The sequence below is a fragment of the Passer montanus genome, unplaced genomic scaffold (assembly GCF_014805655.1).
Source record: "Passer montanus isolate IOZ18808 unplaced genomic scaffold, ASM1480565v1 scaffold98, whole genome shotgun sequence".
Classification (NCBI taxonomy): Eukaryota; Metazoa; Chordata; class Aves; order Passeriformes; family Passeridae; genus Passer; species Passer montanus.
In genome coordinates, this window is record NW_024375256.1 from 418,215 (window position 1) to 443,758 (window position 25,544).

The following is a 25,544-nucleotide window of genomic DNA, read 5'->3' on the forward strand; positions in this document are numbered from 1 at the left end:
GATAAATGGTCTGCAGAAAGCAGGTTCTCTCACTTTGAGATATGATGTCACTAACCTTTATTGATCCACAATCAGAGAACTTTGCTTATCTCTCTCCTGTGATATGCCCTCCTGTACTGAACTAGTGTTTAATACACTGCTGGGCATCTGGCACTCACTACAGCTCCCACCACACCTCTGCTGGCCCAGCAGGGACAGTGTCTGACAGGCTGGGTCTCTAAGTTATGGACCAGCTAGCTCGAGGGGCAAAGGCAGCACCCCTCCTACCCCACCACTTCCACCGGGAACCTCTGCTCCAGAGGGTATTACACACCTGTACTGGAACATCTGGTGAGGAGAGGGGGCCAACAGCAGCCTGGTGTATGGTCACCACTCCATGCCCAAGGTGAGCACGTGCCCTCTGAAGTTACTCCAGTGGGACTGTCTACCTTAACACAACTTTTACTGTTTTACAGAAACAGCACTTTACTTTTAGCCTCAACTTCCTTTCTAATACTTGAGGTGAAACACGAAGTTAGGTGACTAATACAGGAACTGTCAATGAGCCACACGCTCCCATGTGGCAGCCAAGTGCTATAAACTGTATGCCCCATTTCAGTGGGGTTTGTTTCCAATGCATCAGTGATGCCTGAAAACACTGAACAGCCAGGTAGCAAAACCTGTACCATAAACAATTACATCAGTCACATGTAGAGATGGCTGGAGTGGATAACACACAGAGGAGCTGCCTGTGAGCTCGCCTTACAGCACCACAACCACAGCAATACTCACACTGCAGGGCAGCTCTCACTCACCTCTGAAACCAGGAGCTCACAGGCTCAACAAACTGCGGGTACTGGAGAGGTGGAGTACAACACCTCAACGTTTGCTTTGAAGGTGATGTGGGAATTGGTCTTGTAAAGCCTTGGAAAAGACAGAGTAGTAAGTTTTCCAACATACATACAAAATAGCTGTGACCTATTTTGCTCACTATCCACAAAAAAACCACATTCCTCTATCACGGCAGGCCAAGTTTTAGGGTAGGAGTTAAATTTTTTCCCTCCGTTAGCTAGAGGCGATGAAGCACAGGCACAGGGTCCCTAATACCCAAAGCAAGATCCCAAGGAGAACCACCAAGGTCTCAGCAAATCCCCTGGTACAGTGAGAGCCCCCTTGGAGTTTGTGCTTCTGTAACTATAAATACATTGCTCTGCAGACAGGTCAGAGGAGAAAATTAAGAAGAATTTGTCCACTTTGCAAAGGTCACATTACTAGATGTTAGTGTTCTGATCCAGTCTAGTGATTCTTACAGTTTCAGACATGCACCAAACTTTCTTTTTTTAATTAAAGGTGTACTGAAACATGTGCTTGTCAAAATAGTAAATTACAGCCTTCTCCAATTTGTGAAAATAAATTAGGGAACACTGTCTGAATGCCAGCCTTGGTAGAGAGCACAAAAATCCCAAACTTAGATTTCCTGCAAGTCGAGAGACATTTGAATTAGAGGTTTTAGTCTGTAAGCCATTAATATTCCTGCTCATTCATTACGTTCAAATACAAAACACTAAATATTTCAGGATGCAAAGGAGAAACACACGGGCCAGTGGCCGAGTCACCTCTGTCTCTGACAGCTGAGAGAAATCATCACTGACCCAGCAGAAAGAGCTCTGGCTGATCCCAGTCCAAAAGGCAAACCTGGGTAGGCATGGAGATGCTGCTAATGGATGGGTTTCAGCCCGATGCTGCCGCTCCCTGCTGAGTGCAGGGCAGTGTTTATGACAGGAGTCACCCCGGGTGACACCCTGCTCCAGAGAGCTGCGGGCAGCAGCTCCAGCCCTGGCCAACAGAAAGGAGCGGAAAAACCAGCTGAACCCTTGACATTCTCCAGCTAAAAGGAGTGAGGAATTATCTGCCATCCACAGTTTCATAAGCCCTTTATCCAGCCTTAGACTGTGGGACTCCTAGCTGTGGCCTGCAGGGCACAGAAGACCCCAAGGAAACCCTGAAAACGTATCTGGAAACAGTAGAAAATACCTGGTAGCCAGCAGAAAGTCTTGTTCCAACCTGCCCTTGCCTTGGGCATCAGCAGGTGTGAACAGGAGTCAAGTATCTCAATATAGTAAGGACTGAGTCACTTTTTAACAGCACCTTTTCTGAGGATCTGGTCCATACAGGATTCCTTCAGCTCTCCTAACCAGGGAGGCAACCTGCACAGCTAGCAGCAATCTAAAGACATCATTCAGGCTGTTCAGATGTCTCCTCCATGAAAAAGCTTTCAGTGTAAATATATCCTGCTGCAGCTCAGCATCTCCACTCCATTACAGATCACGAGACTCAGCGATTCCCTGCCAAAACAGCAGACTTGGAATAGTTACAGTTTTTAATGTACAGTCTATACAATAACTTCACAACATCAGGGAAAATGCAGCTCAGTGCAGCCAGCAAGGAAATGGCCAGATAAAGAACTCCATTGCTGGAGGATGCAGCTTTTAGACATAAGCATGTTCCAGGGCAGTCTGGAAGAGCTGTCTCAGACCAGTCCCAGCTACAAACTCCTACAAGGTATTTCTGGAAAGTGGATCTGCCTCACAGCAAGCACTCTGGATGTTGGGCAGAAGAGACATCAGAGTGCTCTGCACAAGCTTAGGATAGAAAAATGATAACACTATAGGCCCATCTTCCACTGGCAGCAGTTTTGTATGACAAGAACCTTCACTTCACTGGATTTAATGAAATTAATGTTTTTAAATCCCTTCACCACAGTATTGCTGTCACCACTTCTAAGACCTGGGTTCTCTGCTCCAGCTACAGACCACTCTGGATGCAAATTCCCAGAAACATCCCTACTGCCAGCTCTGTAAATCCAAACAGCAGCACAGTTTTCTCCCAGTAAAAGCCTGGACCCAAGGGGCCAACAGAAACCCCCCAGCTGAGCACCCCTCTCCACACAGGGACCCCCAAACCTTGCATCTCACTATGCTCAGGAGGCCTGGGCTGGGACCCAAGGGGCAGAGGAGAAAGGGGAGGGTGGCTGCTTCTCTTTATTTAAAAGGTGCTGCTGGAGGTAGAAACACATGAAAGTCCATGTAGGACAAGGGAAGGAATTATCCCTCCCATTGATTTTCGCTCTGGGGTATTAGAAAGAACACAGCATTTATCTGGAGATTTCTTCCCAAAGCTAGCTATGGACTTTCAAACGTAAATGAGACTTGAAAGGGGCTTATCTGGCAAGAATCCACTGAAACTTCACAGGGGAGGGGGTGTGGGGGGAATAGCGGGGGGCCACGGGAGCCTGGCGGGGCTGTCTGATCCACGGCCCCTCGGTGCCGCCTCACGCCAGCAGCCACGGGGCAGAGCCAGGGCAGGCAGCAGGCAAGGACCACAGGCAGCGGGGCTCCCTGCACCCCCACTTCCAGCCACATCCCTTCTTCAGAGTGCCTTCTGCAGGAGCACAGTGCCAATGGCATCGGGACCCGCTGGCATCGAGCACGCCACGCCAGGGCAGGCGGAGGGCTGGGCACAGCCAGGGAGCCAGGCTCACTGCCCCTGCCAGCTGCCTCCATCCCCAGCAGCCAGGGCCGTGCCCAGCAGCTGCGGGAGGCTCAGCCCTGACCCAACCAATTCCTTCTGCAGCATTCCCAAAAGGCACCCACCTCGCTGTGCCCCTGCCCCACCCAGGCTGCCACGCCACGGCCCCACTCGCTAGGAACAACCCCGGCAGCCTCCTCTCCCATCGCTGGCTTTCCCAGGTAGCTGGGAGGGTGTAATTGGTGAGGCAGGAGATTAGAAATATCGGCAGCCTCTAAGTAAGACTTTAATTTACTGGCAGATCAATAGCGCTAGGGTTATATTGGCAAAGTGTCTACAACTCTATTGACTCACGCAATTCCTCTTATCAATTTATCAGAAATCTGGAAGCCAGAAGATATTGTTTGAAGAAAAAAGGCAGCAGGAGTTTGAACACTTAGCATGGGCTGCCCAATCAGGCACTCAGCACTAAGCGTTTTACAGCAGATGTATCAGCCGCAAAGGAGGCCAATATGATATGATTAAGAGCTAACTTGCTTCCTCACATGCCACACAGCCTTTTTAAGCTGCTTCTCACCTCAGACCTTTGCACTGAGACAGTCACTATAACAGACACATCCCACCAGCCCAAAATGGAACTAGAAAAATTCCTGTTTCATTCTGCAAAATCCTAAATTCAACCCCTTCCTGCCTGGACCCTACCCAGGCTCACCTGGGTTTCCTATAAAATCTCAGCCTTATGGAGTTAAAAACCTACTACAGCATCAGGGATCTGTTCAGAAGGATCATAGAAAAATCTCCATTTCTGTACTTCCTCAGATGAATTCAGCATGGCAGCAGAAAAGGTCTGCAGTGCCACATCCCTTTGCCTCGCAGGGTGTGAAATGGAAAAACAAGAATAGAGAAAAAACAAATCTCCCAGGTCTAAAAATCCAACGATGACAAACACTGCCAGGTATGAGAAGCCTTTCTTCACCTCAGAGGGGCACTGGAACAGGAAACCAAAATAAAATACTCCAAAACCCCGCTCTCCCATTAATCCTCAGATAACTATAAAACATGCAGCAATCTGGGCTCTGGGACCAGGAAACGTCTCCTGACCAGTGAGCTGCCACTCCTGGGAACCACCCCTGTAGGATGGGGAGCTCCATGCCAATGGGTAGATCCCCTCTTCCATCGGGATGCAGTGCTGCACAAGTTACCACTCCACACAACTTCACTCTCCACCCTCCTGCCACCAGCACCAAGGCTCCAAACATGACTAAGTACCAACCCAGGGGCAAAGAGTCTCTGGTTTCCAGGTGGAACTTGCCAGTCCCTGGCCTCAGGCTGGAGGCTGTCACCCCTGCTACTGAGAAGCCACAGCCCTGCCTTCCAGGGGAAAACAAAGGTTTAAAAACTAAACAGCAGTCTGACGCAACAACTGTGAAAAAGCCTTGGCTGGAGGGCAGAAAGAGGCAGGGTGGGACAAGCACAGCTGCCTGGGCTCCTGCCATGGCCGATGGGATGGCCGGGAGCCACAGCCCGGGCACCACCACGGCCCCTGGAGCAGCTCCTGAGCAGGGCTGCCCAGGTCACCTCGCTGCCACCCCACCTGCACGGCAGGTAACCCCCGCAGCCTGTGGCTTGGGCAGCTCTGGCAGAACCAAACACCTGTGGGGCCCACAGAACATCAGATGGAATGAAAGATCAAAATGAGTAAAATCCTGGAGCCCAAACAAGGACACAAAGATACCATTCTTGGGAGGGGAAGAAATGCCTGCCTTCCCTCTATCAAAGCACAAAACCAACACCCAGCTGGTGTTGAAGGCCAGCAATTCCCACTCCATCGCTGCCATGTCCCGATCACCAGAGCTACCCTTGGAGCCTCTCGTCTGGTAGGAACCATCCCTCCCATGGCATTTAAGGTGCTCAATCCCAACATTAGAAAGTAAACACTTGGCATCTCCATGACATACAGAGCTGGCTTGGTTCTGCTCATCCGCAAAGCAGCTCCCAGAGCCAGGGAGCAAACATTCATCTGGACACCCAGAGCATCCAGCTACAGCGACCACCCCAACCCTCAGACACCTTTGTCCTGAGTCCACCAGGGTCTGCAGCCAGCTCACACAACTGGGCCTGAACTGCCCTAAGGACACCGGGCACAGGCAGCAGGAGCGGGTGGAGCAGCTGAGACCACCAAAATGGGGAGAATAAAGACCTTTTGCTTAAGCTCCAGGAAGCAAAGAGAAAAAACACTAATTAACTCAGCAGCAAGTTGTTAGTATTTGCATACAAATGCAGCCACAAATCACGACAAACAAGGCAGGACAAGGCAGGCCCATTAGTAACAGGGATCCAGCCCGGCTCCTGTGGGTCACCAGGCAGGCTGCCAGCTGCTCAGGGGGCACAGGGAGCCAGCCCTTATCTCCACCAACACTCTTACAACCAGCAGCAACAGAAGCCACAGGGATAAGGTTTCCTTCCACATAAAACAAAGGAATGGGATGAATTCTTCAATCCCAGTCAAGGGTAAAGTAAGAAGTGCCGGAGAAAAGCCGAAATGGAAGCTCCCCACTCGGGCAGCTGTGCTGCTCCTCGCCCCGGATGAGGGCAGAGCAGGCTTCCCACGGTGGCTGTGCAGGGACGGACAGACCCACAACACAAAGAACAACTCACATCTGATGTAGAAAAATAATGTGCCCAAAAGCCTGAAACCAATGACCCGAGCAGAACAAAATCCAGCAACTGCAGCAGTTCAACAAGTTCAGCCTTCCAAAAGCCACTACAGCAGTAGGCTTTATCACGCATTTCACCTGACCTCGCCTCCTTGCTCTGCAGATTTCTCCTCCTTGCCCAGCAGAGGCTGCAGGTGTGCTTGGCAGCCTTGGGCCCTCCCTGCACACTGGCCAGCACCCTGATGGACACAGAGCTCCCTTCGTTTACACACTGTGCATTTGCCTAATGAGTCACTTATTACTGATGAGGGCTCAGTATTACACGAAATTTAATATTTTTCCTCTCGCAAGAAGACAAAACCTGCAATTCCACTTTTTGGGGTTTTGCTTAATTATGTGTTCCTACCTCCTAGTCCCCTCAGCTGGGATCGCAGGATTCAAAAGAAAACTCCAGCAACTACCAGTTCACATCAAGGCATAACAAAAAGAAAAGAAACCTGATTTCTAATTTTAAATAGGAAACTCTGGCTGGCAGGATCCCAAGAACCCTTCCATGGTGACTTTTATCAACGGCAGGTTTCTCATGACTGCAGCTGCGAGCACAGACCACGGGCTCAGGCAGAGAGCAAAGCAGCACAGCCTGGCGCTGCCGTGGGGCACACGGAGCCCCTGGGCACGGGGAGCCCCTGGGCACGGGGAGGCACAGCCTCCAGGGAGGCACAGCTTCCCGCGGCGCTGGCAAGCAGCAGCTCCATGTCCCAGCCAGCATGTGTGACACATCCCAACAGCACCAGGGCCAGGCTGGCAGGCAGGATCCACGGAGCAGCGTCCCACCACAACACACAACTCAACCTGAACCGAAATGAAGGATCTTTACAGTAGAAATATTCTGCACTAGACTTTTTTTACTCCTAAATGCAAAGTTTCAGAGCAGACATTATTGAAGAAATCACAGCAGCTCTAACAGCTATTTCCATGCTCAGGCCCTGCAGCATCCAATTTAGAAACCATCCTTCTGGCTTTTGAGCGTGTGCTTGCAGGAGAAATCACTTCTGCTTGTCCTCACCTGGGAGCCAGTTAAGATCACATTTTCACTCTGGGGTATGATATTTTGCTTTACTAATGACTTTACAGAGGATAAACCATTAAGAAATCATCGGTCTATGGAAACAATCAGAATCTGGAGGTTTTGCACAGGAATCACTCTGTAACAACCAGGAAAAGGGGCGTCTATACAAAGATGTTCCCAACAGAGCCCCCACTGTGCTGGTCCTTCAATGTGGATGGGCAGACATACCACGGCGTAGAGTCTAAACACACCTGACCTGCAAGCTCACAGAGAACACTACACATACACAGAGCTGAGGCACAGGAGAACATCCAGACCCAGCACAACCCACACCAGGGCAGGGCACAGCGTGTGCCCAGCCACCCTCCCCTGTGCCAGTGGCCAGTGCAGCCTTTGCCTCCAGTTACATCCCAGAACTCTGCAAAGTAAGAAAGACACAAAAGAAACTCCTTGGATGTGAGATTGGGCAATTGCTTAAATAAAACCAAAATCTGTTCCAAAAATTGCAGCAAATATTTGGTTTGGAGCTACAAAGAGCACTGGACAGTGGAGGAGGGAGCTACCCTGGGAGGAAAAAGAGCTACCTGGGGCAGGTATGGACCCCTCAGAGGGCAGGATCCAGATCCTTCGGAACAACACTGGGCAGCATTGCTGCAGAGGCACGGGGTGGAGGGGCAGCAAACAGCTTGTCTGTTTATTTAGGCAGGTGAAACTACAAACAGGAGCGATGCAGGCTGCCAGCCCCAGGTGCTGGCTTCGCAGGGAAGCAGGGAGCGCAGCGGGGCACGGAGCCCGCGGCAGCGGCTGGAGCACGGCCAGGGCAGCGCACGGCAGAGCCCGGCACCCGGCCCTGCCTCCAGCAGCCCCAGCTGCTCACCCACAGCACAGCCCAGCACTTCCACGCATGCCAGAGCTCCCAGAAGGAGAAGGATGCTCAGAAGGAGCAGGGCCCTGTGGGGACCAGCTCGTCCTTCCATGGCAGAAGGAGCTCACCCTTCCGCTTACGCCTCAGCCACAGCTCAGTTTCCTTAGGTGAAAGGGCTCCACAGTTTAACATACTGGACTCCTGAAAGGGTAAAACAGCAATACAGTAAAGATGACTAAAAGCAGTGCCTTCCTCACAAGCACCCTACACCAAAGGCACACTTAGGTGCCAGCCCCACGCTGGGACCAAGCTTTCGGCTGGGGCAGCAGCAGAGCGAGCCCTCCTCTGGGAATAGTCCTCAGTCCCTCCTGCCTGTTCCCCTCTGCTCCAGCAAAGCCACTTCAATCTGTATCGCACAGTTGTTCCAAATTAAACGGAAGCTGGCAAAAAAACCAACCAAAAATAAAAATATTTTGAGGAAGCTTTTTTCCCTCCATCCTTTAGCAGTTTTTCTAACCCAGGTCCCTTCCCTAAAATACTTCCCTGTGCCACTGCCCCAAAGCTCTGTGTCAGCAAAAGCAGAAAGCATCCAGGGCAGGGCTGGCCTTGGCAGCAGCATCAGTGTCACACACAGGCAGGACACCAGCCCCTGCAGCCTCTCCAGGTCCTGCCTCAGCACCTCTGAGCCCTCACCGTGATTTACTTGCTGAGAATCCCTACACACAGGTAAACAAGAGAAATTCAGTGCAGGCATGCAAACACAGCACTGTGAACCGGCTCGTGTGAACAGGACGTTCCTGTTTTGGTTTGAAATCCAAGTTGCTTTGGTACAGCTCATAACTGTTTCCAATTCAATTAAGCCAAACTAAAATAAACCCTCCTTGAACTGAAAATAATGTCCACGGGGCATTCTAATGTGCAAGTAAATCCTTTGAAAAAATAATAATAAATCAATGCAAACTTTTCTAAGCAGGAAGAGTGCTGGTAAGCAGAAGGTATTTGTTCTGAAAACCTCTGAATCAGTCAGAATGAGGAGCCAAGCAGTTTTCACCAGACACTTCTCAGAGCCCAACTGCACTGTTTACCTAAGACAGTTAAAAGGGTATCAGCAGCGTAAAATGCAGTCAGCTTCAAAGTCACAGTCTCGAGTCCTAAACATGCCACAGCAACCTCATTTTAGGCAAACACAGGCTCTATTTTTGTTAAGTGTTTCTCTTCCTCTGCTGTGCAAGAGGCTCATACAAGGAAGAAGGAACTTTAAAATATAAAACCGACCAAACAAAAAAACTTTCACACTCAAGACACTATGAGGACATTAAAGAACAACTCCTTTGTCCTTTCTCCCACAGTACTTACTGTAGCTATTTCTACTGAAAGAAGCGTTATTTTACCATTTTCTTCCCCTTTTGTAAACAATCTGCACCCTAAGACTCTGAGTCCTTTTATTTCCAGTCCCCAGGAGTCAGGAGCCATCTCTGGGGCTCAGAACAGCCCTAGCCTCCTCACAGTGACCTGGACCAGGGGGCTGACTTCAGCTCCCCATCCCCTCTGTGCTGGCCACGGCAGCCAAGGGCTTCACGTGGAACTGTTCAACATCCAGGGTAATGCCATTAATGGAGACAGCTCAGTCTTAACACGAGTAAATTCAAGCAGCAGTTGAGAAATCACCCAGTCCTACTCCACAGGCTAGCAAGGCCTTCAACAAGACACAGACACAGCTTTTAATATCCCAAATATCTGCATAGGGGAAAACCATGACCAAAACACTCCTCTTCTCCACCTCCGGGCATGCTATGCTTCAATGGCAGCTGAAGCTTTTTTGGTTTCTCCACATTTTTTTTGGTTTTAAAATGCAGATGATCCACTGAGCATCACTAGCAGCAAAATATCCAAAATGTCTGTTCCTGATACGTCTCCACTCATTTCTCCAGCAGCAGAGAACTTCAGATCTCCAGAGGACAGCCAGTGCTTCTCAAGGAATCTCACCAAACGGTCAGCATCTCACACTCCATTGCTACTTCATGGACTTCAAAACAGCCTGAGAAAAAGATTGCTGGGGGGATAAAAAACAGAGTGCTGACATCCAGTTCCTGCCTAAAGTAAGCAGACATCCACACAGCCTGTGGCTACTTGGACTCAAAGAAGGAAACCTCCAGTCCCAAGAGAGCATCCCATCATCCCAGAAACACAAAGGGATGCTTAGAGGAGGAACATGGCTAGAGAAGTGGCTGGTTGGACACTTCCAGCTGCACTGCTAAGAGCTGGAGGACCTTGCAGGGGGCTTCTGGCAACTAGGTCTGCAGCCCCAGGCACAGCTGGGAGGTTTCAAGGGAAGAGAAATCAGTCATGCTGTTCCTCCTGTGAGGCTGACCCCAGCCGCTGCTGTGCAGGACACAGCTCAACCCTCCTCCTCCTCTTGCATGGGCTCCAAGCAATCCCCCAGGCACTCCCAGAGCTTGGCTCTGTGGTTCACACATCTGCAGTTCCAGGTGAAACCGCTGCAAGCCTGCCATGAAGGCAGCTTTTCACGCAGGGCTGCACTGGCACCAGACCCACCACCTGGGTAATTTCCAGCATCTCATGCAAACCTCCGGGACTTCCACGTCACCCAGAATAAAGAGGAAACAATGGAGAGGCTGGTTTGAAATAAAGCAAGCAAGCGAAAAAATAAATCAGTGGCAGCTCCTTCAGACAGGCACTGCTATTCACCAAGTAACTGCTTTGTGAAATAGCAGAGGGGCACGTGGTGCTGACCACCCTCCCCAGGCTGGCACCCCATGCCAGCACGCAGCTCACAACATGCTCTGTGACCAGCAAAGGGCACGGGCTGCCCACCGAGCAATGCCCAGCTCACCACCTGCTCTCCCCGCTGCCAGCCATGAGGAACTGCCACAAAACCCACGCTGCCTGCCCTCCTCCAGCACCAGCCTGCTGTGGGGCAGTGTGTGCTTCTTGTCCACCATCCTCACTCCCTGACCAGTAACACAACCAACCCAGCTCCACCGCGCTGCTGCCTCCCCCAGCAGCGCTGCAGGCCCAGCGCCGTGCCCACAGCTCAGAACATACACCTGCCCACCCCTTCACATCTGCCTTTACTCAGACTTGGACTCTCCAGGGCTACAAACCCCAGCCAACATGACCAGTCCTCCACCCCAGTGCTCTGTGCCGCAGAAAGCAGCAACACCACGGGGATGAGATGGTGTCTCAAAACAAGCACCAACCAGCTCCATTCCTCCAGTACCACAGCACAGGTCTCCAGTTCGATGCCCTGCTGGGAGGTGCTGAGGTGCTCTGGACAATCCCTCTGCTCCACAGCTGCCCCCAGCGCAGCAGGTACTCCCATTTAAAATTTAAGGATGCAACAATGCTCTGGGGATTTAAAACATGTTGTGATTTTTCACAATTAACCTCCACTTACAGTCCCTGCATGTGAACTACGCATCATCCCATTTCATCCTCCAGCTGAGGCAAACACTTGGTGCCTTGCCCAAAGTCAGCGTCACAGCTGAAACGGATCTTTTGACTTCCAAACAAGCTCACGGTGTTAAGCTGCTTTTAACTGTCTCTATGGAAGATGAAAAACAGCAAGAAGAAAGGAACTGGGGAAGGAAGTATGTAAGACTAAAAGAGACAAAATTAACAGGAGAAAATTAAAGAGGAGAAATTTAGGCTTTGACATCTGAAGTAGCTGTGTAGGAGCACATGTCTGGGTGCCACAGACCCAGCTTCCAGAAGAAAGGCCAGAGCACCCATTCCTCAGTGAGATGAAAAGGCATTGACTGCAGCACCCTGGGGACACGGTGAGCCCTGCCAGCCCCTGGGTCCCACTGGGTGCCTTCATCTCCAGTGTGTGGGCCCAGCACTGTCCTGGGCACCTGCTGTCCCCCAGCCCCAGCAGCACTGGGGAGGGACACCCTGCTGCCATCCCTGCTCCTCCACGGAGCCGAGCGTGAATGACAGTGGCCTGGGCTGTGCTGGCGGCCGGGGTGCCTCACTTCGACACCAACAAAGCAGAAGGTTAATTTGAACCTCACAGCCCTGCTGCTGCGCGCTTGTGCCTCCTCCTCGCCCTCCCTCCCCGCTCTCCTTTCTGTGCAAAGCCTGACATCTACAGTTCTGTCTGGCACAGTCAGGGGCTGCGGTGGGAACCGTGCAAGGACACGGGGACACGGTGGCCGGCTGCCCTGCGCTCCCCGGCCTTCGCTCACCCACATGCCACAGCACAAAGCAGCCTCAGCCCGACCAGGGGACACGCACCAGGAGCAAAGACCACCTGGCAGTACCGCTCCAGCGGCCACGAGCACCCTGCCACAGCTCACCCGAGCGGCTCCTGCGCCGGCACTGACACCCAGCCCTGACCAACGCGCACAGCCCAGGAACCACAGCCCGGCAGCATCGCCTCCGCAGCCATCGTGCCGGAGCCTCGGCACCCGGCACAGCACAGCCCCTGCTCTGCTTTCCAGGTGTCCAAGGGGCTGGGCACCAGCCTCTGCACCACCAGAGGTACAGCGGAAACGCACAAGCTGCTGTGCACAGCCTGAATCCAGAATACCTTCACACTGCAGGAACAGGGCCGGTTTGCAGGCTCTGCAGCTCTCAAACACCAAGGAGCTCCGTGTACTTCCCCTGCTCAGTCTCCTGAACCAACCTTCAGGCCTGCCGACATGTTTTTTCACCACATGGTACCTCAGCAAACACACCTTGGGCAGGAAGCCCCAGATTCTGCATGGTCTCAAACAACATGCACCTGACCGCACTCGTCAGCCCAAACAACCTGCACCTAATGGCAGCTCAGCCAGCTGCGTCTCCACACCCTCCTCACCTCCCCCTTCCTCACTCAACTCCGTTGTAACAAGAAGACCAAAACCCCGTGAGCCCACCACCAGGCGCCACAGTCACTGAGGAAAGGCAGCGCCTGGCCAGCGGGATCAGGCACACCATCGCCGTGCTGCCATCAGCAACGCCGTCCGTGCGCCGCGCTCTGCGCCGAGCGCCGCTCTGTTTGCACAAGGCGGCCGGTGGCAGCGTGGCAGGAGGGTTAAACCCCCTGCTCCCAACTAAGCCAACCAGCCATTTTGGAGCCAGGTGCCACCAGCCAGGAAAGCGCAGCTGGAAGCCCAAGGTGAGCCCAAGGCAGAGCACAGGGTACGCTTCTGTTGGGACCTGAGGGTTTGGGAATAGCTCCCATCTTCCCTGGGCAGGGACCCGATCCTTCAGCAGGCACACTTGGGCCACGTAAATAAACACTAAGAGCTAACATGTTACAGGCCCTGCAGTCTCCACTTTCCCAGACACCAGGGCAGGTGGAGGACGGGAGAAAACCTTTCACCAGAGCTGCCAAGCACATTGTCTGCTCCAGCATTACTGCCCAGCCAAGAAACCTGCACAGCTCAGCCCTCACCAGATTTAATACCCAAAAGCCTGGTTACCACAGGGCCAGCATCCTCATGTTCTACAGTAACATGCACCACACAGTTCAGAACACTGTGAAACGCTTGTTTTCCAGGGGGGAAAAAAGAAAAACACTGCTGGTCCTCTTTGCCTTTTCATAGTGAGAGGCATGTTTGGCACTTGTGACATAATGAAATTACAATCAACAGCCAAGTGTCTCTCCCAGCAGCAAACTCAAGGGCAAAGCCGGGTGGCCACAGCCTGCCAGCAGCACCCGCTATCATCCCACTGTCCCTCCACCTCAGCAGCGCCTGGAACATGGTGGCAGCCACCACCAACTGCGGCCTGTGCTGAGCTCCCTTCCTGACATCCCCAACCAAAAAATAATTTTGTGTGGGGACAAACTAGGGCTGCGCTCACAGCCACCCCTGACACACGCACAATCCACACCTGGCGCTCCAGCCCCGCGCACAGCCAGCGTTGCTGTGGCGACGAGCACCCACCTCCCGCACCGACAGATGGACATGTCTGTCCGGCACAGCCAGCAAGGAAGCGCTGGAAGCTCTGGCTTCTTGCCGGCCCAGCGAGACCTCAGCAAGACCCGCAGCATCTCCGAGGGGAACGAGGAACACAGGAGTGGCCGGCGCTGGTGGGATCCCCAACCCAGCAGCAGAACCGCTGCCGGCAGCGAGGGAAGCCCGACTCATCCACCCTGTTTTGTTGCTTGTTTTGTTGTTTTTTGTTTTTTTTTTTAAACTAGCTGGAATGTATCTATTTCTCCAATCCCTGCCTACACACAAACCCAACCTCGGGAGCAGACAAAAATGCCTGAATCGCAGATCAGAGACAAAGCAGAAGGCGAGCGGGCGGCCTGCTCCCGCTGCCCTCACCTCACCCCTCGGCGCGAGGCGGTTATATTTAGGTACCGCCACGGTCTGCGGTGCCGCGGCCCCCTCGGGCACGGCGCAGAATGCAGATTTTCCAGACAACAGACCACAACAGCTCCGTCAAAACCATTAGAGGCTGCGGCGCCCAGGCCTGCGCACAGATGTTTTGATTCCCACTCTCCTGCCACGACAGCCCTCGACAGCCCCATCACTGCCGCCATGCGCTGGACGCCCAGCCTGAATTTTGGCTGTCGAGCAGGGAGGGAGGAGAGAAGGGCAGCCCTGCTCCCCAGAGAGGAGTTCCTCTCTCTAGTGTCCCCCTGCATCTTCCCCAGGGATGGACAGCCTCCCCCAGGGCTCCCAGTCAGCGTGGGGAATGACCCATCCTTAAGGAACAGGAGCAGCGCAGCGGGGACAGCCCCCACAGGCACCTGCTGTGGCCCCAGAGGCCTCTCCCGGGCTGAAGCCCCCACAGTCATCAGTTGCAGGAGCCTGCAAGCAGCACAGGGGTCCGGCACGTGCCGGGCCAGAGGGACCCGTCACAACCCGGCTTTGTTCACAGCCCACTTCTCCTGCCAGCCGGACGCACCCACGGCTGCACGGCCCCCAAAGCCACACAAAGGCCAAACCTTGGCCGCGCTCGGATGAAGGGATGCAGGAGCTGTGAAATGCTCAGCCTCTCCCGAGCCTGTCCCTCCAGAATCGATCTCGGCAGAAAACACACCTCCAGCCCTGGCAGGGCCGGCGCTGGTGCGCGCCAGCACCCACAGAAGATGGTTGCCGAAAATTCTCCCACCGCAGACGAGAAAGCAACGCTGGCAGGGAAACGCTCCCACGAGGGATCGAGCCCCCGCAGAACAAAACACGGCATGTGAATAAAGTTGATGTAAAAGCCCACTAGTCCTTTTTCTGCTTCTCCACGTAACAATTTTTTTGTTATTATTACTGCTATTACTGTTATTTTGGAAAGCGGAAGGAGGTGTTAACAGGGAGACTGACGCAACCAGCTGTGCGTCCATCAGTTTGGGATTCAGCGATTCCTGCTGAAGCCGTTCAACCACTGGCCAGGCCCAAAGCAAATCTGCTGCTCCTGGCCTCTGGCATGACATCGACAGCAATCGGGGCGGGGGTCAACACAGGGAGATGAAAGAGGGACACACGCCTCTGCTTTTGTCACAGCAGCCACCGCTGGGCCCCGGTGTGACAGCGGCCACGACAAGGCCAGGCCACGGTGCCAGGCACACAGGGCCGCCCGCACCGCCTTGGCCTGCCAAGCAGCACCTTGGCTCAGTCCTGCAGGAACAAAAGGCAGCGGCAGGGTGGGAGGGAGGCTCCGGAGGCTCTGCAGCTAAGGACCAGTGCTGCTGCGGCCGGCACCGCTGCGCGGGAGAGGGGCTGGAGCCAACTTCCTGCTGCCCTCTGTTCACAAAATGACCGCGTTAAAAAAAAAAAGAGGAGGAGAAAAAAATACAAATACGGCAAAGCAACTTCTGGGGCCAGATGCAGAGTTTCGCTCCCCTCTAATGTGCCTTTTCTTTGCTTTTGTTCCAGTGGAAGACAGCCTGCAGAGCGGGACCGGGCAGAAGGCAGCTCAGGCAGCCGCACAGGGAGAGCCCTCGACCGGCGGCAGAGCAAAGCCTGGCGAGCCCTGGGCCTGGCCACAGGGCCGGCGCTTCATGGTGGTGGGGAGCCCAGCGTGATCCTGCTGCCGGGGCCCTGGGACACGCCGCTCGCCCCCCTCCCGGCTGCTCCCCGGCCTTGGCTGCTGCGGCAGCCGAGAAGCCACGCTCCGTCTTCGCTCGGTGCCGGACCAGACAGTGCTCCCTAATGAGGGAGCATTACAATCAGCTTGTAATGCTGAATTTTTAATGCTGCCGAGGGCTCTGTTACATAATAAAGGGGGAAACGGGAGCAGAGGGCGGCCGGTGGGGCGGCCCGATCCCCCCGGCCATGCAGGTGGTGGCCCCGGCCCAGTGGGCGCCCCTCGCACCCCCTGACCCGCCGCTTACCGCCAGCGCCGCAGGACAGGGCGCGCTCGACGCCCATCGGAGCTCCTGCCCTGCCGGGAGGGTTGCACAAACTTTCCTCAAGTGCGTGGAGGGGTGATGCCAAAACGCTGGCTCCGCACTCTGCCGCGGCTCGGCCGGGAAATGATTTAAAAGCAAAGTTCACGAGCATGTTAACGGCATGCTCTCGTATGTCCCCGCACACACGGGCTGCGCTGCGCCGCTCAGTAATACCCTAAGACTGTAAATCTATAACCACTGCAATGATTTAGTGATTAAAAACATGATAACATATTGTGTAACTGCAAACCACAGAATCCCTGCCAACTCTCCTCCGAGATACAGGAACAAAAATACAGAAAATGTGTTGCTCGCAGCGGTCTTCCTAAACTCGATGGAAAGATTTTAATAATAATGCAAAAAACCCCAAAAAAACAAACCCCAAAAACAAAAACCCAACCCAGACATTAGAAAAGGCTGGATATAAAGCAAGGGTAGAAAAAAAAATATTTAAAAGATGGAATTTTAAATACGGATCTTGCTCTAACAAATTACAATCTAAACATGCCTCGCTTTTTTCTCTTTTTAAGTTTGTCGTAACTGGAATAACTGGTCTTGTGTGATGTCTTGCATATTCAAAGTGCTTTGTAATAGGATACGGAGACCAAACCTTATTTGCCTAAACTCAATGGGTTTTATTTTTTCCCCTCTCTCCCCCCCATTTCTTTTCCTTTTATTTTCCCTCCTCCCCCCCCCCTCTCTCCTAACAGGGGGAGGGTGCAGGGGGGAGGCAAAAGGAAGCAAGGGCTTTACGCTGTAAGGAAAATACCTGAAAGGGGAAGCTGCAATCCGTAATACAGCGAGGAAAGCCAAATATTATACATATATTTTTAAAGGCAGCTATGGGAGTTTTGGCCTCTAAGCAGCCAACTTGACCCCATTTTCTCTATTCTCTTATTTCCTCCGTTACAGGATTCCTGCACCTTCAGTCGTATTCGAACTCAATGTGACCCTAAGGAGGGAGTCACCGAGTCTCCAGAAAATTGCTCCATATTAAACAGGAGCAAGAAGAGGAGAAAGACAGCCGACGCAGAGGGGACACGGTTGCGTTAAGAGTCCAGGACATACCGAGAGCAGACCCAAGCACAGCGGGAGAAAGAAACAGACCTTGCTCGGAACCAATTTTTGTTTGTTTGTTTTAAAAAGAGGGGGCGGGGGAGGGGGGGGCGAGAGGAACTGAATAATTAAAAAAAAAAAAAAAAAAGAAGACAAAGACACAAACGCAACCCAAATTATAAATAATTCACAGTCCGAATCCCGCGTGTGCGTGGCACCCACGCACGCCGTGCACAGCCAGGGCACATACACAGACACACACACGCTCCCCTCGGAGGGTGCGAGCGGCAGCGGGAACCCGAGCGCGGCGGGTCCCGGCGGGGACCGGCAGGCACCCGCGTTTCACGTAGTGCGATGAGCGCCGGGCGATGCAGCCCCGAGTCATTAACCCCGGCCCCGAGCGGGCTCGGCCTGCGGTGCCGCCCGCCCCCGCCGCGCTCCCGCACCGAGCCGCCCGCGGGGAACGAGAATCGCCGTTCCTGCGCGCGGCCAGGCCGTGCGGGCCGCGGGGCGCGGGGCTCCACTGACTCCCGGCACCTGCGCGTCCCCGGCGGCGGCGGCGGGGCTCCGGGACGGCGAGCGGCACAAAGTTTGCTGGGGGATCCGGGGCGGTGGGTGGGAGCGGACGGGAGGGGGGGCCGGACCAGCCCCATGCAAAGCAGCCCGGGCGCCCCGAGCAGGAGGAGCCCGAGCGGGGGACAGGGCAGAAAAGTTGCCACTTACGCGGTCGCTGCTCCGGCGGCGGCGGCGCTTTTAATCCCGGGCGGCGGCGCGGGGGCTACAGATCCCATGCAGGCTGCGGCGGCTGCGGCGGCAGGAGCGCGGGGCTCCGCGGAGGGGCCCGGGGCAGCAGCAGCGGGAGCCGGGGGCAGCAGCCGGAGCCGAGCGGGAGCCGCCGCCGCCGCCGCCGCTGCCCAGCAGCAGCATCGTTGTCGGGGAGTTTGCAGCCCCCCGGAGAGAGGGGGCCGCGGGCGGCGGCAGCAGCAGCGGCGGCGGCGGGTCGGGGCGGAGCGGCGGGCGCGGAGCGGAGCGGGCGGCGGGCGCGGAGCGGGCGGCGGGGCTGGCGGTCGCCGGAGCAGGAAGCGCCCGGACTCAGATCTGATGATTGGGAAGAAAAAAAACTCTTTGGATCTTTATTCTGCTAATTAGTTTCCTGCAAAAAATGGCTGATTAGTGCAGTGCGCATGTGCCTCATTACCCAGGCACGACGGGAAGGGCTAATTAGCCACCTTCTGGATCAATAAGATTCAGCCCAGGCGGCGGGGGAGGGAGCGAGCGCGCAGGAGCGGGCGGGGGGAGCGCGGCGGCGGCGGCGCCGCACCGAAACTTGGGGCAAGCGGCCGGCCCCCAGCCCGCGGCCGCCCCGCGCAGGGCAGAGCCGGGGCGGGCCGACCCCCGCCGCCGCCGAAGTTTCCCCGGGAGCCGCCGGGAAAGTTGCGTCCGGCAGCGATCGCAACTTTGCGCGCCGGCCCCGCCGCCGCCGCCCGCAGCATCCCCGCAGCATCCCCGCGGCGCGGCCCGGCCCCGTTCAAACTTGGCGGCCGCCGCTCCGAGCGGGCCGGCGGATCAATGCGGCCGCGGCCAGCCGCGCTGGGAGCCGGGCTACAGGTTTCACCAGCCATCGCTGGCAACAGCTTTGTCATTTTCTAAAAATAAGAAGCTAAAAGTTATTGTAGAAGAAGGGGCTTTTTTTGTCCCCCGCACAATGTGCCTTTTGTGAGTTTAATGCCATTCTGGGGCTCTCTATGGCCCCGGACAATGGGGAACTCCAGGAGGCGGCTGTGCCTCTGCCTTTTTTCTTTCTTGCTTTCTCTTTTCTTCCCCCCACCCCCCTCCTCTTTTTTCCCCCTTTTTTCTTTTTTCTCCCCCCCCCCCCCCCCCTTTTTTTCCCCCCTTTTTTTTTTTTTTTTCTTTTTTTTTTTTTTTTTTTTTTTTTTTTTTTTTTAGCAGAGGATGCAACATTCCTCTAGTCCCTCCAGAACCTCTGCTTTGATTAAATAAATATTTCTCTAGGCTAACGGTAACGTTTTTCACTTTCTGCTCGGGTCCATGTCCGATTATTATTTAAAATTTCTATTTCCAGGAGCTTGTCCCTCCCCATTCCAGCCCTAGCAAGAAATGTAGATGATCGCTGGGAACGTGGGATTTGAATTTTAGGAGGAGGTGAACCAGTAAAGAACCTCTATCCAGGCTTCAGGAATGTGTTTTTTTCATGTTTCTGTAAGAGACTATTTTTATTATTAGCAGAAATACATTTAAATTAAATCACATTTTGAAAATCTAAAGAAGCTCCTTTTTTTTTTTTTTTGCTTTTCTTTTTTGCCTTTTTTTTTGCCATTTTTAAACCTTTTTTTTTCCTTTTTTTAAATTTTCTTCATAACTCAAATAATTATCTTCACGGTTTGTTTCATAGCTCTGAACGAGGAATGCAGTTGCGGTCAGTTTTTCCATTTGGGAGAACCTTAATGTAGATGTATTTTATACTGCAAGGTAATAAACTGCATGTTTGTTAGTACCTATTATAATGAAATGTCTTGAGCTTTCCTTATTTCTTAACGTGGGGGTTGACATTTGGAATTTTGACAAGTCCCTTTAAGTGGGATGGGGGTGAAGGAAGAGGACGGGTGATGAGGAATTTGACTGTGCTGTTGATGCATTGCTGGAAGTGTCTGGCGTTTGGGAGAAAGTCGCAGGATTTAAGACTCAGGGTTCGGTAGGTGCCACGGATCTGTGGGTGTTGTACCTGCAGCCCTGGTGTGCCCAGTGACCCAGGCGTGCTGGGTGTGAGTCCTGGTGGTCGGATTGACCCCAGAGGGGGACCAGTTTGCATTTAAAAGCTGCCCTTAAAAATCTGTCACTCCCTGCTTGAGACATGTCTGTTTTTATGGAAGAATAATTGTTAATGTACTCATCTTTCAAAAAAAACCCCAAAAAATTTGAAAAAACCAAAACCACTCTCCCCAAAAAAACCTACTAAAACAAAACCAAACACCCCCCACCCCACCACCACCCCGAACCCTAAAAAAACCCCAACCCTAAGCCAAAAAACAAAATCAAAAACCAGCCAAGCCACTAACCATGAAGCCCTGTAGGAATCAGAATTTTTGGGGGCTGCTTGGTACGCTGCCTGGGAAGATGCATGTAATTTTTAGCTGGTCTTGCTGAACGTGAACCAAACGTGGGTTGAGGAAGAAGTTGAGGTGAGGATAAAGTAACCCTTGTCTTTAGCACTTGGGATAACTTAGAAAAGTGCCTCTTTTCCCCTGAGGCTGGGGATCTGGTGGCCCAGGCTGCGGGTGCTGCCTGTGGCCGCACTTTTTGCAGAGCAAAGCAAAAGGAAATGTGTGGGGAAGTTGGGGAGCAAAGGAGTGCCCGTGGATGCTCCAGAAATAGGCACCTCCACGGGGACGAGTGCGAGCGCGGGCTGGAGCCGTGGATGTTGTCTGTGCGCTTGCATCGTGAATTCGAGCTGTGTGCCGCTGTCCTCTAATTTCCCATGACAACATATGGATCCCATAAAGGCAAACATGCCGAAGTGCATCTGTCTGGGTAGTTAACACAAACCAAACATCCCCCGCTCGAGATCCCGCTGCTCCTCCGGCCGCGCGGCGCGGAGCCCTCCGCGACAGCCCCTCGCTGCTCGTCTCTCCTCGCGGCGCTGCCGGACGAGCCCGAGTGCCCCGCGGGGAGCAGGGCAGCAGGCGCGGGCCAGAGGAGCGGAGGGGTTAAGCGGGGAGAGGGGCGTGCGCCCTGCGGCCCCCCACCCTCCTGGGAGCTGCTCCAGCCCGAGCAGGCTCTGCCCTGGGGTCAAGTCCTAGGACATCCTTCCCTCCCCTCCTGGCAAGGCAGGAGCTCGGGCTGGGAAGGGAAACAGCAGATGAGCAGAGGGCAGAGGTTTGCCCCTCGTCCTGGACACAGACGTCTGGAGGCTGGGGAAAGAAAGAGTTCCCAGTTTTCCAGGTTGCCAAAAGAGGTGATGAGGGGAGGCTGTGTGTGAAAAGAAGGGAAGGAACAAGTGATGGCTGCAGGACCAGCGGATAAACCACTACGCAAACACCGAAACACAGCCAAGGAATTAAGGGATAATTCGTACAGAAATCGTTAGGTATGATTACATGTATGTGCACGTGTGTGTCCTCTAAAAAATTTACTTCCCATAAGATTTCTTTGTTCTAGGGAAAAAGACAATCTGGTTGCTAAAATACAAAAAGGGGCTTCCCTTACTTTAATTAGAAATTTTGATACAGCCTCATCTGCAATTGTGTGGGTGCCTCTTGTTTCTATATGTGTATCTCTGCATACGCATAGATGGGATTTTGGGTTCAAATAGCTTTTAATGTGCTTAGCAGAAAGAAGCTCTTAGTATCAGATCTACAGGGAAAATAAGACTGATTTTTCCCATAGGAAACTTGCTAAAGACACAGCTGAATTATTAGATTAACCCATTTTTTTGTCTCATGGCATATCTGATGTATTTGCGCAAAGATTTGTATCATTTCATTTCTATGTTATTTTGAACAGACTGAACGAATAGCGGCGCTTTCAAGGGAAGTTATTATTTGCAGAAATGTATACAAATTGAGAGGAACAACTTTGAAGCAAAATGTTTTTCCAAAGCAGTGGATATGGCATTTTGGACAGGACTCTCAGCCAGAACAGTTATTATCTTTAACATGTAAAATGGGGGTGAGCAGCTCTGGTTCCCTGGGTTCTGCAGCAAGATCAGGTCTTCCCCTGGAGACATGACCTGGCTGCCAGGGGCTCAGGAGGCAGGGGTGGGCCGGATTTGCATAGGGCAGTGGTGAAAGCACTGGACTCGGCTGAATTTTTAGGGATCCCCGAGCATATCCCATTGCTCGCCACCCAGCACGGGGGGACTGGGCCAAGGCTCTGCGGTGCTGAAGGCTGACGGGGCACAAGGGGCTGGTGTATGGGGAGAGCTAAAAAAATGTTCCAGGCTATCTTTTAAGATTCAGGCTTTAAAAATTATTGTTGGGAGGGGGGAGATTGAGCTTAGAAAAAGTCTCCATAATATCATCCACTTCCATAGCTGTGTGCTTCTTGGAAATGTGTCTGAAGAATCAGAACAAAGCATGGAAGGCCAGAGTCCTTGAAGGAGCTCCAAATGATAAAGTCTGCCATTCATTTTAAACACTGCGTGCATTGTAGAAACACAGGTCAATTTGAAGGCATTTGTCAGATTTCCAGTTCCCTCTGCTCCTTTGCAATGGAAATTTGCAATCAAATCCCTGTGCTGGAGTTAGGATGTCTGCCTTGATCAGTTTGTATGACTCTATGCCCAAAGCACTGGCCAGGTAAGCTAGCTCTTCCTTTGGAAAGTTTTGTTTGTGAGGAGTTGAGCAGGAGAAGGGGGGAAGGTTGAGGGGAATTGAGCTGGAGCAGATGTGTTTGTTCTGGGTTTGGAAGGGGGAAAGGGCAGGCAGTCGGCAGCGATGGATTGCACGGGGCTTGCTGAGCCGCAGAGGCGAGCTGATACCATTTAGAGACGCCCAGCAAGAAGCATGGAAAGGGATATTCCAGCAGCAGCACAGTCATTGTTGGGATGCAAAAATGCAGCACGGCTGGAGAGCCACACTGCTGAGCAATTTCAGCCAGATAGCAGGGATTTCTTCTGGAGTCATGTTTGCCTCGGTTACTGGGGGGGCTGCTGCCCTTATTCCTGAGACGTGGGGTGCTGAAGGGGAGAGACTATTGCTCTAGAAGAAATGCTGTAGGATTTGGGGAGGTTCGGGCTGCGGGGGATGTTCAAAGGAACATTTATTCTTTTGTCTCCAATCTATTTCTGGGGTTTTACCTGATTATTAAAAGACATCGTGCTCTAGGCAGTGGGAGTGACAGGACCTCTGTGGGCTATTCCAGCTGTCCCCAAACCTGGCAAGGCTGCTGCAGTCAGGCTGAGTAAACACCCCTCAGTCAGACAGCAGGTTTGTAACACGCATTTGCTTGTTTTGCAGCCCGTAACATGAGTGGATGTGTTTGCCATGGAAATAAACACTTGGAAAACATCTATATGTTTCTTGGCTTTTTGAGAGAAATGAAGAAAAAAGTCTTGGCATTTAATTAGGAGTCACTAACCTGATAAATATTGAACATCATTTCTTTGTGAGCGGCTCCATGTGCTCAGAGCACTCTATGGATGTATTCCACAATTGCACTTATTTAATGCCTGTATCACCTCGTGCCTATTGTATTTATGTTGTCATCAATGTCAGATTTTAATTAAACAATTAAATCACTGTCAGAGTAATTTCCCTAGAAAACTATTTTAAATGAAAAATCCCACAATAAATGTTTGGGAACCATCTTACAGGGATAAAAGAGGAAAATAAGTTACAAAACAAAATTACAATTCCCCAAGAATTAGGGGGAAAAAAAACATGTTTTCAGCATTGAGAGGAATTCTGGACTACAGCGTGGTTTCCACTGAATTCAGAGTGTGTCAGCAGGGAGACCAAGACACCTGGGCTTGTCTGGGGGCTGGTCTGGGTCTGTCAGGTGCAGTGGCTGCACAGGGACCCTGGCCCAGGGCTGGCAGTTCCTGTGCTCACCCCCCGCTGGGGCCAGGAGCAGGGACAGCAATGCAACCCTCTCATCTCTGTGCCAGCCAGGTACCCAATGCTCCTTGGAAAATAGTCCATCAGCCTCCCTTCCCTCCGACTTATTTCAGAATTAAGCTGGAGATTTGCAGGAAAGTCTGCATTGAATTATTCACCAAGTTAAGCACCAGCACCAGCTGCACTTACTATATAGTACCCACGTCCTCCACCCCTGCGTTGTAAGCAGTGAGAAATCGGATCTGACATAGCATCTTTGCTGCACTTAATCAAACAGTTCATCGTTATCTCTTTGTAAATATCTGCTCTTATTCCTCTAAAACCTGTACTTCTTCGCACAGAAAAATCACAAACACGAGATGCAAAATTCATCAGACAAGATATCTGCAGGACTCGCGCTCCCAGCCGCACGCCACGCTATTACCTGTATTTAACATAAGCACATCTGACATTTGTGGCGACGCGAGTGGCGCATATTGAAATTGGGGGCCCGGGCTGTGATTGCAGCCATCCCCAGCCACCCCGGCCAACAATGCTTTCATTTGTGCCCCGGGAGGGCCGTGCCGAGCCAGCCGCGGGGCTGGGGGCCTGGCCGTGCCCCGCTTCCCCCGCGCCCAGCCCCAGGGGACCCCTCCCAGCCCAGCACCCAGCCTGCCGCGGCAATCCTGGACAGTGTTTCTCTTAGGTCCACGCTGCGCTTTTATTGGAATGCAGCTTTGCAGATTGGGTTATGGCTGGGCTGCGTGTGGTTTCTGTCAGCCCTGAAGTGTTTTACAGCTGGAGATGATTTGGGGGGGGTTGGGGAGGGGACACATGCAGCCTGTCCACAGCCAGGTCTGATGTTCATCTGCTGCTGTCTCTCTAATTTTTTTCTCCGTGTCTCCATCAAAAGATGAGGCTGGCACTGGAGGGGGTGATGACGACAGTGGCAACACCGGGTCCATCCCTTCCCGCTCCTCATTGGAGTTTGGTTCTCCCTAAAGCAATTTGCCAGCAGATCCCTTTTCCTCCTGTGGCCACAACAAACCGAGGTACCTGGTGTGCTGTGCCTGGGCTGGGCAGCCCGAGCCCTGGGCACAGGCTGGTTGCAGGCAGTGCCCTGGAAGGACTCCTGCCCCAGCCAGCTCCACTTGTGAGTCCAAGGCACAAAACCTTTAACCTAAATTCAACCAGCAAACCCCAACGCACTCACTCCATCAGTCCAGAGCCGTGCAGAGTCCCCACAGCCCCCTTGGCCGGGCAGGCCCTTGCCTGGACCCATCCAGGGCCACCTGCACTGTGCCCAGAGCTCTGCCACCCGAAGGGCCTGGCAGAGCGTATGCAACCAGAAACACATTTTTTTATGCACAGGAACGGGGAAAATGGATGAGGTTGCACAGAACCCTCCTCCAAGCAGGAGAGGCTGTGCTGGAGGAAAGTATTGCTCATAATGACACTTAAGCCCAGACACTTGAATGCTAAAGGTTAAACT

The 25,544-nt window shown here is 53.0% G+C and overlaps 1 protein-coding gene across 5 annotated transcripts in view; it reads right to left on the reverse strand.

Annotated features, from left to right (window-relative positions):
• ZFHX3 (zinc finger homeobox 3) overlaps positions 1-25,544 on the reverse strand; it is a 382,420-nt gene that overhangs the window by 105,230 nt on the left and 251,646 nt on the right. For 3 of the 5 annotated variants that reach the window (XM_039696465.1, XM_039696467.1, XM_039696469.1), the window contains one exon: positions 18,222-18,596. The gene's annotated coding sequence lies outside the window, so the exon portion shown is untranslated. Of the gene's footprint in view, positions 1-16,385; positions 16,749-18,221; positions 18,597-18,696; positions 18,835-25,544 lie in introns of those variants that run through there. The other 2 variants (XM_039696466.1, XM_039696468.1) reach the window with 2 other exon arrangements.